At 32.7% G+C, this 5,812-nt stretch overlaps 1 long non-coding RNA gene across 1 annotated transcript; it reads right to left on the reverse strand.

Moving 5' to 3' along the window:
- Positions 1–1,120: 1,120 nt before the first annotated feature.
- Positions 1,121–4,136, reverse strand: LOC131052136 (uncharacterized). The gene is made up of 4 exons (XR_009107286.2): positions 3,239–4,136; positions 2,273–2,364; positions 2,116–2,168; positions 1,121–1,433 (listed from the first exon to the last, which is right to left on the reverse strand). It is a non-coding gene; the product is annotated as an uncharacterized LOC131052136 (long non-coding RNA).
- Positions 4,137–5,812: the final 1,676 nt, after the last annotated feature.

Genomic DNA, 5,812 nt, shown 5'->3' on the forward strand with positions numbered 1-5,812 from the left:
TTGATTCATTATAGATTTCCCTAACTAGATCAAATTAGGGATACTCTTATGTCCCCTAAGTAAAATTACATAGGTAGCCTAAACCCCATTTCAAAGAAACACTCTCATAGTTGGGATTTTTAGAAAATGATGGTTATTACTTAGTGTGTGCGAAACATTTCAAAATGAATGCCCAAAACCTTTTATTTGAAGATAATCTAGATAATTAGTTCTAGTAATTATTGATTAAATCCATGAAATATCATAAAACTAATCTATAATAGGAATTACTAACTATTAAAATTAAACTTGCATGATCCTTGATAGAAATTGTGCCATCTAGAGGGATTTCATAGAATATTTCCTTTATGTTTTTAATCTTGTAAAATTAATAATGGGGTTTGAATTGGAGTGAAGGAAGTTTCGTAATTTAATCCTGTCATAGAAAAACCTCCCTCTAATGCACTTTAAATGTCACATATTATGTATAAAGAAGGGTCACTTTCCAGATAACTAGAGTTTAGAGGTCCATAGTGTTAGAGGATGAGATAGTGCCTATATGATACAACCTTGTTGGTGGGATAAAATTATAAACATGATTTCATTGTAGGCATTAGAAGTTTGTTGATTGTTTCATATATCTAGACTATACAACATTAAAATTGAACATTAGATTAGAATCTTATTGCATCTATAAGTTTATAACAACTCTTTAGTGATTTCAAATATCAAAATCATCAAATTATATTTGAAATAACTAAGCAATATCTTCTTCTTTCATTTCAATTTACAATTTATACACTCTAATCTTAATCATTTGACTAATATAAGATTTAATCGATTAATTTATCATAATATTAAGTTAGTATTTAATTGTAAGATCGAAATGATTAATTTATAATACTATTATATCAATAAACTAATCATAATTTATTTTATTTTCCTAAAATTGTATCCTAATTTAAAAATAAATTTAATATTATTTTTTATAATAATATTTAATATCCCAACCAAAAAAATGAGTTTAGAGCAAAACATTCAACATTACATCAAACTTATAAAAAAGAAAAGAAAGAAAAGAGAAAGCTCATATGAGAGAGACTACAAATTATTGAAAAATGAAAGCTCATATGAGAGAGACTACACATTATTGAAAAATGAGAATACAAGTTGATAAATGGAGTGAACTATACAAAAGATATATTGTCAACCAAATTGCTAATAGGTTCAACTCTTTTATGCCGCCAATTTCAAGATTGACTTACATGTACAGATAAAGGCAGCCGTAGATCAGCATTCATTTAAAGTTTCACCTTTTTAAAAGATCTTTTGACATACCTTGGGTGATCTCTCATGACAATGCTGGAATCCAATTTACCAACTGCTGACTCGCTCCTTAATCATTCGAGGATGGAAAAGTACTAAGCTAAGAACTTTGTTATGATTTGCCGTATCTGAGTTGAGAGAAAAACTTATGGGGTAAGTGACAGCATATTATTTTTGTTTGCCATAACCTAAAAGAGTCACTCCTTAACATCAAATGAATAGAAGAGCAAGAAAGTTTAAGAAAGCACAGTATCTTTAAAAATTTCTGCAACAAAGTATAGTTGATAGCTGAAAGCATAATCTTAGCATAGATCAAAGAGAAGAATGAGGAGCGAGCCTTAGTAAAAGAAACATTCATCTTATAGAAGAGATAAAAGTACAATGGACACTGTTCAAAAGTAAGCAACCGACATATTGTTTGTTATTTGGGGTTCTGGAGAATATTGATTTAAATCTTAGAAGTGGTGTGGGCTTTTTTTTTTTTGAGAATATTGATTTAAAGCTTCCTATGGACACCACTTCCAAGCTTTAATGTTATAGTGCATCTGGCAGTAATCTGTTTGATTTGAAAATTGGGGTCAATAATATCAATTTGGCTTAAACAGTGCATTTTAAGCTTTGATTTGTAAAGTAGTTCATCCGAAATCATATAAATAGATGGGTTCTATCAGAAAAATTAGTATAATTTCAAATGAAATACCCAAACAAATCAAAGCTTAGAATGCATCATTTAAGCCTAGCCGACAGCAACAACTGTCACCATAATCTAAGAACTAATAACTATAATTACAATCTTTAAATTGAACGTACCACTATCTCTTCCAATCTAGATCCTTGTCTATTCCACTTTTGTTGCATTAATCCTGCATTACAGCATCCATTTATAGTAATATACTTCATTAATCCTGCATTACAGGATCAATTTATAATACGAATTGAAATGTAGTTCACTTAAAGAGCATGAAACCTGACTAGCCAAGAGAGTAACAGTAAATCTAAAGTAGCCTGAATATGGCCGTATGTGACGGTGAGAATCCTCGTTGCTTTGGAAACCTGTTTCTACAAAGTGGAAAAAGGAAAACAGTGAGAAAATGTGCAAAATGGGACCAACTTCGCAAAAGGTAGTTTGACAATGCTTTTGTGAGAGTAATGCTGCAATGCAATTCAGCCGTTAATTATGCCATTGAGAAAAAAGTAGATGGAATAAAAATCCATCGAGGACCAACTTCAAATTTCACTTATAACTTAAAAGAAAGTTCTAATCGCATCATATCCATCGTACCGCTGAACTCATCAACTGTTGAGTTCCAGTTAAAACAAGCAATAGAAATGGTTTCCCTTTACCAGCTGCTGAATTGCAATCCAAATAAGCAATAGCAATTGTTACCCTGATTGGCAAGTAGGAAATGTAACCCTAATTTAGATTTGAACAATACAGTATACGTGCAAACTATTGGTGATAGATCATTGAATCGCTTTTAAGTGAAAGTTTAAAGTGTGCTGTTTATCATTTTTGTGTTGCAGAAAGATACTGGTGTATGAAAAAAAAGAGTTTTTCTCATCTATCCAGATATTTGGATCCAAATTTCTCAAATAAACAGTCGATATATTGATCACAATGCACTGACTGTTTAGGGCAGCATACTCATATTCTAAAACCCAACTCCTATGTTGTCTTAACTGTACTATAATGGATATCACAAAAACCAGTTTACTTTCCATACATGGTGGGAGAAGATGCATTCTGAATTCTAAGAACCTTGTAATTAGAAAAGAAAGAAAGATGATGAATTAAAATCAAGCATTTATCAAATTTAATGTTTCAGCATAGTAATAGAGTATAATCTACCAGCAAATTAAATGGCAATGTCTAGGAAAATATGTCTACACAACTGATTCAACAACGGTTCTACTTATCACCCAAAATATGTACCTGATTGCTGTGATGATATACAAGTGATATTGGCGCGGCTCAATCAGAGATCACATTACAATCGTTTTGTAATCATGTTTTCAGATTGAACCGTCCCAATATCCCTTTCACCAATCACCGTATGTAATAAAACCTTAGTTGATCTTCTTGCAGGCGACAATATCTCCAATGTCATCTACTTGATCAGGCCATCCTTTAATACGAAAAAAACATTACCACCGCAACCCCAATATATTCAGTTTGAAGACCTAACTGGCACTCAAGCAGCCCAAATTTTTATTTACAAGATTGCCCAAGTAAGCCAATCAATCAAAGGAGAAGGTTTACTAAAACTGAGGTCATACAAACTTAAATGACCTAAAATTCTGTTTAGGACAATATGCAAGTGAATCCCATCAATCGAAGCAAGGAAGGAAATGGCTCTAAATTTCCTAGAAATGAAGTGATACAATAGACTTGAATGACCTAAAATTCTATTTAAGACAATACCGAAGTGAATCCATTAATCCAAGCAATATAATACACACTTACATGACCTAAAATTCTATTTAGGACAATACCCAAGTGAATCCATCAATCAAAGGAAGGGAATGGTGATAGGCTTTCTAATACCCAAAATCTTATTTATAACAATACCCAAGTGATCTAATCCATCAATCAAGGAAGGCGGCTAAATCACACTTATAGAACCCAAATTTCTGTTTACACATTGCCCAATTGAATCAATCAATCAAAGAGGGCGGCAAGAAGTGATTATACATTTACAAGAAATGAAATGATCCGAGCTGCTCCACTCTCAAAATAACGAACTTTAACATCTGGATTTGGGAAACCACAAGAGATGAAGAGAAGGACGAAGCATAACGACATTTTAAAGCGGAGATTGGGGAATCAAAATGATGTTGGAGGAGGTGGTCGATATGATGAGGAGGGTCGATAGATTATAATGAATGATGTAATTAAGAGAGATTGTTTATTGTATACGCATGGAAAGGAGGCCTTGGGATCCTGCTTTGAATTGCTTGAAAAGGATGAAAAATATGTCCTTTCTGGTGAAAGAGGAGGAAAAAATTAATGGGTGTGAGAGTAACTGTCTCATTTGTCTTGTCGGAGAGCTTCATCATTCTACCAACCCCACGCGTGAACATTTCCATTCTCACTTAATCTCCTTATTAAAAAGGTGGCCGACCGTCTTCCACGCCAACACCCAATTCCATTTCACCCTGAAAGCCCACCACTTCTGATAGTCTCTCACTTTTTTTTGTCATTGTTTCTCACTTTTTTTCTCATTCTTTCTCACTTTTTTCTCTCAGAGATGCATGCCAAAGCTATGGAACTTTTAGAAAACAGTGTATCATAACTGTTTGCCCCCTCCTTCCAAATATGTTTCCATTTCAGTGCTTTGGAAGCCCCAATCCATTCTGTAATCTAATTCAAGTGGGTCCCTAATTATCTCTCCCTTTTTATGCTTTTCATGCTCTTTCCATCAGCTTATAAAATACAAAACTTCAGAGGGATTCTTTATAAAGTATGGTAGAAGTAGAAAAGCATGCTGTTGTCTTGCCCGAGCCAGATTCCAAACAGTGACTGACTTGGGTAATTATTAAAAGAAGAAAGACAAGTAAAAGAAATCTTAAGCAATGTTTAACACTTTTCAGAGCTGCCTTGGTGATGCACAAGATCCCAAGACGTTAAAGCTCTCTTTATATCCATTCTGCACTTTAAGACTTATTGCAAACTGCCATGGAAAAGGTTTTCTATTTAACGACAAACTTTTGAGCTTTTTATCCTCTTTTTACATCAACAATTTGAATGTTGTCATGTATTCATGCACAGCATGCTTTTACTTTAAGCTTTCTTAATTTACTAGATAATTTATAAATTTCATTAGGTATGAAAATTTATTTTTAGTAGATAAGAACTATGAATTGAAAGAAGGTTTTGAATGTTTTTATTAAATATCAGAATGTTAATGAATGAAAAAAAATAAAAATTAGTATGTTGTTTTTAGTTGAAACAAAATTTAATAAAATTTTTAAATAATTTATATTTAGTAATAAAGAAAGAAATTTAAAATTATTTAATTTTTTTTTAATCGGTAATAGTATATATTTGTATTAATATTTTAGAAAAGATTACATATAGCAAATATCAAAATTGGGATTTAACCCCAATAACTATCCATGAGATTCGAAAAACTATCTACCTCCTATCTAGACTCTAGAAACTACTATTCCATCCCAAAAATAGCATGGAGTCACCCCACCGCTATGCCTAAAATATTAACATTTAGCATTAAACTTTACAAAAACACAAACAAACATTCAAAACATTAAAGTTTCATTTTTTTTCTTGCCTTGACCGTTGATCCAATAGTCCTCGTGGGTATATTTCGTCTTCTTGGCCTTGTCCTTCTTCTTCGCTTCCCTTGCTTCCCGCAGCTCCCCCTCTTTCTCCTAAAAGTAATCTCTTAAATTGTCCCAGCCCAAACAAGCTTCCTTGATCCTTGCCTCGGTCTGCTCCATCTTGCCACAACACGAATGACCTGAACTCCACGTCACTCTTATCCGACAT

The sequence above is a fragment of the Cryptomeria japonica genome, chromosome 4 (genome assembly GCF_030272615.1).
Source record: "Cryptomeria japonica chromosome 4, Sugi_1.0, whole genome shotgun sequence".
NCBI lineage: Eukaryota > Viridiplantae > Streptophyta > Pinopsida > Cupressales > Cupressaceae > Cryptomeria > Cryptomeria japonica.